The sequence below is a fragment of the Loxodonta africana genome, chromosome 25 (genome assembly GCF_030014295.1).
Source record: "Loxodonta africana isolate mLoxAfr1 chromosome 25, mLoxAfr1.hap2, whole genome shotgun sequence".
Lineage (NCBI taxonomy): Eukaryota > Metazoa > Chordata > Mammalia > Proboscidea > Elephantidae > Loxodonta > Loxodonta africana.
Window position 1 is genome coordinate 53,018,487 of NC_087366.1, and position 13,302 is coordinate 53,031,788.

Genomic DNA, 13,302 nt, shown 5'->3' on the forward strand with positions numbered 1-13,302 from the left:
TTTTACAGAAAATCCCATGGAAAGAACTAGCTAAAGCCCCTTACGACTATAGGAGCAGCGCGGGAGTCTGACAAGGCGGCTTTATTCCTGAAACTCAGAGACCTGATCCAACAGGCTGGGAATCGTGTTTCTTTTCCCAGCTCAGGCCCTTCACCTCCGCAGGCCCCCGTGTTCCTGTCTCTTTGCCCGAAGGTCACCTCACCAAGAAGTCATAAAATCAATGACATCATGTCTCTTCAGACCCCTCCCTCCCATCCGCCCACCCCACCAGCCCTGCAGAAAGCAGGCACCTTGGCTGAGTGGAGGCTGGGTCATTTTTCTGCTGGGTTGAACTGGGTTTGTGCTCAGGTAGCCCTCAGGGTTAACACTTGAGGCCACATTCATGGTTTTTCCAGTGACCTTGGCCATTAATGAGCTCCCAGCTCTTTCTCCACCTGCAGCTGTGTTATGGGGCCTGTGACTTCCATGTCTTGCCAAGCCTGGAGAGGTTTCCAAAAATAAATCACCTGTGGTTTCTGGGCAGTGGTCCCTGTTTTCACAAGAGAGCGCTTTTGGAGAGGGAACCAGGAATGAGCAACTGGTGCTCCTAAGATTCAGACGTAGGTGCCAGTCAAAGGAGGAAAAGCTGGTTTTAGGTCACTGGCCAATGAAGGAATGGCCTCTATCCTTGCTCAAGATGCAGCCTTAAAGAAGGCAGCAGTTCCCCAGCCATCCTCTCCCTGCCATGGGCTTAGAATGGGAAGATCCCTACTGTAGTCCTAGCTGTGTGTTGTTTAACCCCTTGGAGCTCCAGGTTTAGGCTTTTGGTTTCCCACCACCGCCACTAAGATTAAAAGGTTCTTAACCAGTTGCCAAGGATCCCTGGTGGCACAGTGGTTAAAGCACTTGACTGCTAACCTAAAAGGTCGGTGGTTCAAACCCACCAGCCGCTCTGTGGGAAGAAGATGTGGCAGTCTGCTTCCATAAAGATTTACAGCCTTGGAAACTCTATGGGGAAGTTCTACTCTGTCCTATAGGGTCACTATGAATTGAAATCAACTCCACAGCAGTGGGTTTTGAGTAACCAGTTGCCAGTGAATCTATTCCAACTCGTGGCAACCCCCTGTGTGTCAGAGTAGAACTGTGCTCTATAGAGTTTTCAATGGCTGAGTTTTCAGAAGTAGGTCGCCAAGCCTTTCTTCGACGTGCCTCTGGGTGAACCTGAACCTCCAAACTTTCAGGTAACAGCCAAGCACATTAACCATTCGCACCACCCAGGGACTCCAGCGTAGTTCCTAGAATAAAATAAATGCACATTAACACCGGGAGATTGCATAGAAGTGAAGTTATTTTGTGTAATTTGACTGGCTAGATGTTCCTGGATTACTTGGGTGTGCCTTCAGGTCCTCTGCTCTGGATATTCCATTCCTTGTCTCTCAGGTGCATCTGTCCTCTCTGGAGGTCAAGGCAAGGCCTCTGGAAACCTGAGAAGGAAATCCCTGAACCGTGGTTTTGTTTTGGTATACAATAAATGCAAAGATTTTAAGGGCACACTTCAATGTGTTTTGACAACTGTATGTTGTTGTTGGGTGCCATCGAATCGGTTCCAACTCACAGCGACCCTATGTACTACAGAACAAAACACTGCCCGGTCCTGCACCATGCTCACCATCATTGTTATGCTTGACTCCATGATGACTGGTTACTGGTTAACCAGACAGGAAAGGGGGTTCTGGGAAATGTTCCTGGTCTTTCTTCTCATGCAGAGGAGACCTGAGGAGGGGGCAGTGGTGATGCCAGCTGACCTCAGACAATCCAGCACTCTCTCTGAGAATTGCTCCAGCCCTGTGAGGGAAGTCTGCATCCTCTGAGTAGCATTTTTTTTTTTTTTTTTTGGTCTCTCCCATGACGCTGGGGCACAATGTGCGAGTGTCCCCACAGGGGTAGATATTACCTCAGAGGCATCACTCACGGAGGCCAGGACAACCAGGTCTTAGCCAAAAAGACAACAGAGGGTAGCTAACCTGAAGGGCGAAGCACAGACAGAAATGAGGGAAAAATGAACATTTGTATCCAATGGAGACTCAGGGAGCAGATTATCCAATAGGCAAGGTAGGCACAGTGCTTACCTTGCTTACCAGATCATCTGTAGTGAACAATTCCACATTTTTTCACTACATCAAAGATTCTGCCTCTAGGTATGCCTGGCATCTGTCTCTCTCCCACCACAGCACCTTCCTACAGAATCAAAGCCTCTTTTCAAATTTATAATCACTGACAGGGGCAGGTGACCCAGTAAGTAAGGTAAGCACTGGCTTACTTGGGCTTACTTACTAATCTGTGTTGTTGTCGTTAGGTACTGTCACGTCTTTTCCGGCTCACAGTGACCCCATGTACAATAGAATGAAATGCTGCCTGGTCCCACGCCATCCTCACAATCATTGCTATGTTTGAGCCCATCATTGCAGCCACTGTGTCAATCCATCTTGTCAAGAATCTTTTTCGCTGACGCTCTACCAAGCATGATGTCCTTCTCCAGGGTTGGTTCCTCCTGATAACATGTCCAAAGTATATAATACGAAGTCTCACCATCCTTGTTTCCAAGGAGCATTCTGGCTGTACTCTTCTAAGACAGACTTGTTCATTCTTCTGGCAATCCATGGTGTATTCAATATTCTTTGCCAACACTGTATTTAAAAGGCATCAATTCTTCTTCAGTCTTTCTGGTTCATTGTCCAGCTACTAATCTGTAGCGAACAATTATACATGGATTTCACTTTGATGTGACACGGTGAAGCCCACGTGAAACTGTTCACTACAGATTAGTAAGTAAGCACAAGAAAGCCTGTGTTTACCTTGGTTATTGGATCAGCCACCCCTGAGTGCAGTTGAGACCAGATCAGGGAAAGGTCTATGGCTCAGGAAAGAGACTCTGAGAGAGAGAACATCCAGTGTTTCTGAGAGGATGACCACCCAAGGAGCGCCTGCTGGGCTGGACCTCCATCCACCCTAGTCTGTGAAGGGTCGCTGTGCCCTGTAGTGGACCGTCTGTGGTCTGAGAGGGCAATCCATGTCCTAACCTAACATGCACCTCAGAAGTCTCCTATGCTCTGCTCCACAGCCCAGGAAGGCCAGAAGCTGGCTGGTGGATGTGAGGCGACTTCAATACTCACAGTGACTTATCGACTCAAACACAACCATGGCATAAAATAAAAGAATTTGTGAGTTATGGTGGATCAGTCTTTATGGGGGTGGGGTGAGGGACGAGATTTCCCGGTGGCCTGAGAAGGAAAAACAAGGGCGCTTGGGATCCCACTTTGAAGAGTGGCATCTGGGGTCTTAAACGCTAGCAAGCAGCCATCTAAGATGCATCAATTGGTCTCAACTCACCTGGATCAAAGGAGAATGAAGAACACCAAGGACACAAGGTGATTATGAGCCCAAGAGACAGAAAGGGCCACATAAACCAGCGACTACATCATCCTGATACCAGAAGAACTAGATGGTGCCCAGCTACAACCGATGACTGCCCTGACGGGGAACACAACAGAGAACCCCTGAGGGAGCAGGAGAGCAGTGGGATGCAGACCCCAAATTCTCATAAGACCAGACTTAATGGTCTGACTGAGACTGGAAGGACCCTGGTGGTCACGGCCCCCAGACCTTCTGTTGCCCCAGGACAGGAACCATTGCCGAAGCCAACTCTTCAGGCATGGATTGGACTGGACAATGGGTTGGAGAGGGATGCTGGTGAGGAGTGAGCTTCTTGGATCAGGTGGACACTTGAGACTATGTTGGTGTCTCCTGCCTGGAGGGGAGATGAGAGGGTGGAGGGGTTAGAAGCTGGTGAAAAGGACACGAAAAGAGAGAGTGGAGGGAGAGAGCGGGCTGTCTCATTAGGGGGAGAGTAATTGGGAGTGTGTAGCAAGGTGTATATGGGTTTTTGTGTGAGAGACTGACTTGATTTGTAAACTTTCACTTAAAGCACAATAAAAATTATTTAAAAAAAAAAAAAAGAGCTTGGGAAAGAGCTGGAATCTTCCCTTGATCTCTCAGCATTCCATTCCAATCTCTTGTCACTTCACCATAGCGCTTGCTGGAATATTAAAAAGAAAAGAAAAAAAAAAACGCCCTTGGCCCAGGCGCTGCAGGTGGTCAGGGAGGAGCCCCAGAGGATGATGGGGTTCTGGGGACTATGGAACTGGGCTGTGAGCAGACCGAAGGCCCTGTGTAGGACCCCTGGGTCCATGGTGTCCAAGGGTCCAGGCAAGTCCCTAAGACCTGCCTCACGCCCCTGTGGGGGGGAGAGAAGGAGAAGTCACACTTCCCATCTATGTCATTGTCATCCTCCAGCCACCTCTTTATCAGAACTGGTGACACATGAGAAAATGCTCAGGCTGGTTGGATTTCTGCAATAGACCAAGAGGGTCAAACCGTGAGCCCTGGGGTCATCTTGACCTGACTTTGAGTCCCAGTTCTACCACATGTGACCTTGGGCAAGTAAAGTAACTCTTCGGAGCCTCGGTGTCCTAGTCCGTAATATCAGACTAGTACTGGGATTCTGTGAGTATTACCTACGGCACCTTGCTTGCTGCTTGGTACCTAGTAGAAGTGAGTGAACTGCTGACTGTTACTCCTAGCCCTCTTGTTCCATCTCCAGCTTCTGAGATGTACATAAAAATTCTCTGGTGGGTGGGTGTCTGGTGCTGGAGAGAGCCGTCTCCTCCTAATGAGACTGGTAGCTGAGCTGCCCTCCCCCTTGGGGCTGTCTACAGGCCAGCCCTGAGCCCCACAGGACAGCCAATAAAACCAACGGCCAGCGAGCTCATTCCTCTGGTCTGTAATTTAAAATGCATTTATCCTTGCTTTAGGGAAGCTGATGCTTTTCTTTTTTTTTTTTCCATTTTAGAACCTTCTGCGTATGTGATGATTGACCCCTGTGTCTATTGTGTCTTTCAGTCAAAAGGTTGGCGTTTCAGAGTAGTTATCAGCCAGGCCACTTAACTCTCATATTACAGGCTCCAGCGAAGCCCCCGGTGGGTCAATGTTTAAGATTAGACTTATCTGCTTATCTGATATCCCTAAAGACAGAGAGCCTTGGTAGCACAGTGGTTAAGCACTCAGCTGCTAACCTAGAAGTTGGCGGTTTGAATCCACCAGCCGCTCCACAGGAGCAAGATGTGGCAGTCCACTTCCATAAAGATTTACAGCCTTGGAAACCCTATGAGGCAGTTCTACTCTGTTCTATAGGGTCTCTGTGAGTCCGAATCGACTCGACGGCAACAGGTTTGGTTTTTTGGTTTGGTATTCCTAAAGACCACCACCCATCTGTCATTTTGTCATACTGTAGTAGCTTGCATGTCATTATGATACTGGAAGCTATGCCGCTGGTATTTCAAATACCATTAGGATCACCCATGGTGCACAAATTTCAGCGAAGCTTCCAGACTAAGACAGGCTATGAAGAGAGGCATGGAGATCTACTTCTGAAAATTAGTCAGTGAAAACCCTGTGGGTCACAACAGAATATTGTCCTGTATAGTGCTAGAAGATGAGTCCTCTAGGTTGGAAGGTACTCAAAATACACAGTGGCCACAACAATGGACTAGAGCATACCAATGATCGTGAAGATGGCACAGGACCAGGCAACATTTCGTTCTGTTGTACGTAAGGTCACCACGGGGTAGAGCCTACTCCACAGCGGTTAAAAGCGACAACCACCACTAAAGAAAGTGCCTGGTAGACAGAATGTAAGGCGTACTTACATGGTGTCCTTTGACCCACATTCGCTACCTCCATGTAGTTAATGCAGATGAGCCCTGTGACAGCCGGGTAAAGTCCACAAACTACTGCCCTCATCGGTTTTGGTTCAGTGGTAGAACTCTCGCCTTCCACGCAGGAGACCCGGGTTCAATTCCCAGCCGATGCGTCTCACGCACAGCTGCCTCGCGTCTGTCAGTGGAGGCTTGCATGTTGCTGTGTTGCTGCACAGATTCCAGCAGAGCTTCCAGACTAAGACAGACTAGGAAGAAAGGCCTGGTGATTTACTTCTGGAAATCAGCCAATGAAAACCCTACAAGTCATAGTGGTCCAATCTGCAATCCATCACGGGGATGGTGCAAAACTGGACACCACCTTGTCCCGTTGTGCATGGGTGCACCCCAGTGGCCCTGGCTTGCCAAGGCAGATTAAGAACTAGTCAGGTGGGTGAGGGGAGGAGGCTGTTCTGGGCAAAGGGACAATACCAGCAGGATGCCAAGTTGTGGGGACTGAATCAACACGGAGCCCTGGGGGCCGGACCCACCTGCATTACAGTTGTCATTACAATCATATCCCATCCCATCCCATTGCGTCACAGCATGTCACGGTACATCACATCACATTGTCAGCCTACGTTAATGTTGTTCTTAAGGGTTTATCCTCCCCAGACGTCTGCAAATGCGTTTAGAGCAGGGATCCTGTTTTTTGTCTGTTGGTTTGTCTGTTTCATCCCTGCATTCTCGGTGGCTAGCACAGCCCTTGCCTGGCACCCACAAGGAACGCCTGTTAGAGGAAGGAGAGAGGAAAGCAAGGAAGGGCGGACTTCAGCTCACCTCAGCACGTCCACTGATGTGTGATTTGGGGCCGCCTGGGGAGTGGGAAGAGTTGAGGTCAGAGAAGCTGTCATGACTCATTCCACACTAAGAGTTGAGACTGCGTGCAAAGAAAAAAGAGATGCCAACTGAAGGGTTTTAAGCTGGAAGTGACATGAACGGATTAGTGTTTAGAAGAAATAATCCTGCTGCAGGGAAGGGGATAGGTTGGAAAGACTCTACCTGAGGGCAGAGAGACTTAATAGATTTTTTTATTTTTTTTTTTAGACAGAAGAGGATGAGGGGAGAGGAAATAAGGCTCCCGTAAGTGGGGCCAGAGCTGACTTGGGCTGGGCTCTGGAGTGAGGGCTGAGCATTGGAGCGGGGTGGCAGCTGCTCTGTGGTTGTGAAGCAAAGTACAAGGCAGGTTGGGGGGAGGGAAGCTGTGTAGGGAACATGGAAGGCTGGAAAGCTAAGAGGACATCCCCATGAAGGACTCAGGAAAAACCACCTTGAGCCTCAGTTTTCCCATCTGTACAATTGGGATGATATTATCACTTACCTCACAGGATTTTATGAGGATTAAAAAAAAAAAAATTTTTTTTTTTTTTTTAAGGCACCTATCTCAGCACCTGGTACACAGTAGGCACTCATTACATCTGAGCTGCTATTATTATTTCAAAACGAAGAGGTTACAACTGGGGTCAGTAAGAAGTGGGCAGGTGGGGAGGGTTAGAGTTAGGGAGGGGGAGGTGGAGCTGGCCCCCTTCTCTGACGGCACATCCAAGAAAAGGTAAAGGAATCGGCTACTTTGCACAGGAGGGAGAGACTTAAAGATGGCCAAAAGGAGAGGGACGAGTCACAGAAGACCCCCAGGATTCTGGAGCCATTCACTGGGCACAGAGTAAAGAATGGGCTGCAGGTTAGATGACAATTTAGAATCAAAGGCTCCAATTCAAGAGGGTTCCATGGGTATTTCTGGGGCCCAGGCAAGAGGCCCAAACTGGAGGTACAGCTTCGGGAGTCAACACAAAGGGAGAAGTTGGGGTGAAGAGTAGAAGAATGTGTAGGGTGAGAAGCCAGAGGGTCAGGGAAAGAGCCAACTGAGGCAAGGGGAGGAAGAGATGCTCAGAGAGGAAATTAAGGAGGTGTGACTGGAGAGGTGGGAGTCGGTCCCCAAAACAAGAGAGACATCAAATATCTGTGAGATGGATGGATGGATGGATGGATGGATGGATGGATGGATGGATGGATGGATGGATGGATGGATGGATGGATGGATGGGTGGATGGGTGGAGGGGTGGGTGGATGGGTGGGCGGGTGGGGGGATGGGTGGGTGGACTGATGGATGGTTGTTGTCAAATGCTGCATGAAAATCTCATAAGACAAGGCCTGAGAAGTGCCCATTGATAATGGACTACATGGAGGTCACTGATGTACTCAGCACAGTGTCAAGAAGGCATATAGTGGCTGTAGTGGATGCTTGGGGAACGACAGTGGGTGAGAAAGTGGAGGCAGCAAGTGCAGAGTGCTCTAGCAAGCAATTTGGCTATGAAGGACAAAAAGACACACGGTGTTAAGCAAAAGGAGATACGAGGTTGAGAGGTTTTTGCTGTGTTTTTTGTTTTTGCTTTACTTTTTTTTTATCATTGTATTGCATGCTCACTCATCCACTCGATGGCACTGGGTATTGCATTTTTGGTGAAACTTTACTCAGCAAATTAGGTTCTCATTTAACAATTTCTATACATAGTAAGGAAACCCTGGTGGTGTAGCAAAGAGCTATGGCTGCTAACCAAAAATGTTGGCAGTTCCAATCCACCAGATGCTTCTTGGAAACTATGGGACAGTTCTCCTCTGCCCTATAGGGTCACTATGAGTCAAAATCGACTCAACGGCAACAGGGTTTGTTTTTTTTTTTAAATACATAGTGTTCAGCGACATTGGTTACACTTTTCACAATGTGTCAGCATTCTCGTTTTTTCCATTCTGATCTGTTTCCATTAATCTAGCTTCCCTGCCCCCCTTACCTTCTCATCTACACTTTAGGATAAATATTGACTATTTGATCTCCCACAGATTATTATTTAAAGAAGCACAGTACTCACTGGTGATATTGTTTATTTTATGAGCCAGTCTATTATTTGGCTGAAAGATGATCTCTGGGAATGGGTTAAGTTCCAAGTCTAAAGGGTATCTCAGGGCAATAGTCTCAGGGGATACTCCAGTCTCTACTGGTCCAGTAAGTCTGGCCTTTTTTTTTTTTTTTTTCAGGAATTTGAGGATTGCCCTACATTTCTCTCATTCTATCTGGGACCATCTATTGTGTCCCTGGTCAGAACAGTTAGTTGACAGTGGTGGCTGGACACCATCCAGTTCTTCCAGCCTCAGTATAGACGAGGTCATGGTTCATGTGAGCTATTAGTCCTATAGACTAGTTTCTTCTTTGAGTCCTTGGTTTCCTTCTTTCTCTTTTGTTCCAGATGAGTATAGACCAATATTGTATTTTAGGTGGCCACTCACAAGCTTTTAAGATCCCAGGTGCTACTACCAAACTAGGATGTAGAACAATGTCTTTATGAACTGTGTTACGCCAATTGACCAAGTTGTCCCCCGAGACTATGGTCCTAAACCGTCAAACCCAGTAAATCAAACTCGTGAGGTGTTTAGTTATGTCTAGGAAGTAGCCACAACTGTGTCCCCTATGTGTTTAATTATGTATATGAATGTATGTGCAGCACAAACATGGATATATATACGCCTACAGATACGTCAATACACGCAAACCCACATACTAACATGTGCCTTCCTATACACATATATGCATACATGTCTACCTAGATTTTTTGGTTGTTACTGTTATTACAAAATTGTATTTGTTACAGCATTTACCAAACTTGTCCCTTATTCTTGTGTACTTCTTATTGTCATCATTTACCTTGGTCAGGTTGTGCAGACTTCACCCATATTGGGCATTGCCTTTCCCATCACCAAAAATAACAAGTGTCTACTATCTAGGAAGTGATTTTCCCTGCCCCTCCAATCCCTGGTCACCATCAAGGAATACCGCTATCTTCATGTATAGCCATTCGTATCTTTTTATAAAAGTGAGACCATGCAGTATTTGTCCTTTTGTGATTGACTTACTTCACTCAGCATAATGTCCTCCAGGTTCATCTATGGTATAATAATATGTTTTGAGAACTCATCATTATTCTTTATAGCTGCATAGTATTCCATTGTATGTATGTAGTACAATTTGTTTATCCATTCATCGTTGATAGGAACTTAGGTTGTTTCCATCTTTTTGCTGTTGTGAATAATGCTGCAATGAACATAAGTGTGCATGTCTATTTGTGTCACTGTTATTAGATCTCTAGGGTATATGCCTTGGAAAATTTGGTGGCATACTGATTAAGAGTTCAGCTTCTAACCATAAGGTCAGCAGTTTGAATCCACCAGGCACTCCTTGGAAACCTTAAGGGGCAGTTCTACTCTGTCCTATAGAGTCGCTATGAGTCGGAATCGACTCAAAGGCAATAGGTTTGGTTTTTTGGAGTTTTATAATGTTGTGATCACGTCCCTGTTGAGATTTGATACGTGATCACCCCCATGATGGAACCTGCTGTGAATATCCAATCAGTTGAAGGGGAGTTTCCTTGGGCGTGTGGCCTGCATCAAGTCTGGGCTGCTGCTTGGGCAGGGCTTGGGGGCTTTTGTTGGTTCTAAATCCTGCAGCTGGCTCCTGTTCATCTGACCTCCGGTTCTTGGGACTTGAGCTAGCAGCTTACCTGTGGTCTTGCCTGCCGATCTCGGGATTTGTCGGTCTTCACAGCCTGTGAACAACAGCCCCACTCTCTGGCCTGTTGATCTTGGGGTCGCCAGCCCCTGCAGCTACGTGAATCAGGAGAAGCCTCTTTCCTGACCCACAGACTTGAGATGTTATGGCCTCTACAACAATGTGATCTAAATCTCTCTATGCGTATATATAGAGAGAGAGAGAGAGAGAGAGTTTTACTTCTCTAGAGAACCCAGCCTAAGTCACCATTTCCCATAGTGCTGTACCATTTTACAGTCCCACCACAGTGTGTAAGAGTTTCAATCTCCCTACAACCTCACCAGCATTTGTTGTTTTCTGCTTTGCTCTTTTTGACATGGAAGAGCCTTGAGGATGTTGACGTGTTCAGGGAAAGAAGAGCCAGTAGGGAGGGGAGAGCTGGGGATCAGGAGCAAGAGAAGGTCCCTGACTGGGGGCAGGTAAGAAAATGGGTGTGAGAGAGGAGACTCCCCCAGGAACCAGGAGGGGAGGAGGAGAAGGAGTACACGAACACATAAACCCCATCACAAATACCTGTACAAGGTCACAAGGATCCTTCCGAAGTTGGAGGAAACAGCCAAATCTGAATAGGATAAAACTCCTAGTCTTTACAGAGCAAGCTACTTCCTGGTTGCAGTAAAAACATTTAAGCTGTCTTGCATTTGTTGTTGTTGTTGTTAGGTGGTGACAAAACAAAATGTTGCCTGGTTTGAGCCCATTGTTGCAGCCACCCTGTCAATCCGTCTTGTTGAGGGTCTCCTTTTTCGTTGACCCTCTGCTTTACCAAGCCTGATGTTCTTCTCCAGGAACTGGTCCCTCCTGATAACATGTCCAAAGTAATTAAGATGAAGTCATGTCATTCTCGCTTCTAAGGAGCATTCTAACTGTACTTCCTCCAAGACAGATTTGTTCAGTCTTCTGTCAGTACATGGTACATTCAATATTCTTCACCAACACCATAATTCAAATGCATCAATTCTTCTTCAGCCCTCCTTTCTCATTGCCCAGCTTTTACGTATATACCAAAAAACCAAACCCAAACCCAGTGTCCTTGAGTTGATTTTACATATTTTATAAGATGATTAAAAAAAAAAAAATACCATGGCTTGGGTCAGGTGCACCCTCATCCTTGAAGTGATAATATTTTGGCTTTTTAACACTTTAAAGAGATCTTTTGCTGCAGATTTGCCCATTACAATATGTCATTTGATTTGACTGCTGCTCCCTTGGGTACTGATTGTTGATCCTAGAAAAATGAAAACCCTCGACAACTTCAATTTCTTTGTCATTTATCATGTTTTTTACTGGTCCAGTTGTAAGAATTTTCACTTTCTTTATGTTGAGGTGCAATCCATACTGAAGGCTGTAGTCTTTTACCTTCATCGTTAAGTCCTCTTCACTTTCAGCAAGCAAGGTTGTGTCATGTGCATAACACAGGCTGTTAATGAGTCTTCCTCCGGTTCTGAGGCCACGGTCTTCATACAGACCAGCTTCTTGGATTATTTGCTCAGCATACAGATTGAATAAGTAAGCAGAAAGAATACAGACCTGCCGCACTTTTCCAGTTTGTGTTCAGGTCTCAAAAACCCGCCCTCTTTAAGCACATGGCAATTTATTCATGCTGAACTGACTCCTTGTTTTATGTGTTTTGGGGAAATTTTTTCCTCAGTATTTTCAAGGAATGTTATAATACACTTATATATCAAACCAAACTCATTGCCATCTAGTCAGTTCCGACTCATAGCAACCCCACAGGACGGAGCAGAACTGCCCCATGGGGTTTCCAAGGCTGCAATCTTTACAGAAATAGACTGCCACGACTTTCTGCCTTGGACCAATTGGTGGGTTTGAACTGCTGACCTTTTGGTTCACAGCTGAACACTTAACCACTGCGCCACCAGGGCTTCTATATATATGCATATATGTATATATACACATCATCTTGTTTAAAATTTCTGTTGGAAAAATTAAGCCATACAGATTGGTAATGGAAAGAAATGTTCACTTATAATAATCTGGAGGCCGAGGGAACAGGCAGTGACTCTGTCACGTGTTTTATGTGTGTTTGTCAGGCAGCGACATAACTGTCATTACAGCAAACAGTGAGGACTTCTTTCTCCCACCGGCTCCCTCCTCACTAATTGCGCTTAACTTTCCTGGAAGAAAACTTCCCTTGAAGTGTTCCACAATCTGAGTCAGCCTGGAGTGACTCTTGGGGGAAAAAGTGAGCTAAAATTGCTTCAGCTGTTTTTGACTGATGAGTTGTTGGAGCACACACACACACACACACAGAGTTTCTCTCTTCTTTAGAAGAGAAGGCAGAAAAAACACTGACCTATTTTTACGCTCCCGTAGCTCCCTACCAGTGGAGCTGTAAACTCCAAACTTGGCAAGGCTGGGGCTGACATCTTTGAAGGGGCAAACCCAGCTGGCTCCAAAGAAAAAGGCCACAGACATCACCACAGTCTAAAATGCTGCATCGGAGCCGACAGAGAGAAGCGTTTCCAGAATTTCAGCAAACCTCATTAGAGAAGACCCACCAACAAGCTTCAGGGAAGTGGCCAACTGCCATTTCTTCTCATTAAAAACAAGCCAGGGAGGAAAAGAAAAAAAGCAGCAGCAGCAGAAAGCAAAGCACCATCTATCAACCAACAGCATGATGGGAGAGGAGCGAACTCCTAAGCCTGAACTTCAAAGACCTAAGCTCTTGCAGATGCGTTCACTGACTCAGGAGAGGATCACAGGAGGTTTTCTGGACTGATGTGGGATCTTCCATCTGCATTTGAAGGGCCTGTGAAAGAAGTAAACAACCAAAAACCAAACCCTTTGCCTTCCAGTCGATTCTGACTCACAGCGACCAGTCGATTCTTACTCATAGCGACCCTATAGGACAGAGTAGAACTGCCCCATAGAGCTTCCAGGGAGTGCCTGGCG

General features: G+C 46.4%; 1 protein-coding gene across 1 annotated transcript in view; it reads left to right on the plus strand.

The window, feature by feature from the left end:
* Window positions 1-1,931, plus strand: part of TLR5 (toll like receptor 5) — a 56,810-nt gene extending 54,879 nt beyond the window's left edge. Inside the window, exon 4 of the transcript XR_010319441.1 lies at window positions 9-1,931. The gene's annotated coding sequence lies outside the window, so the exon portion shown is untranslated. The remainder of the gene's footprint in view (window positions 1-8) is intronic.
* The last annotated feature ends 11,371 nt before the right edge of the window (window positions 1,932-13,302 follow it).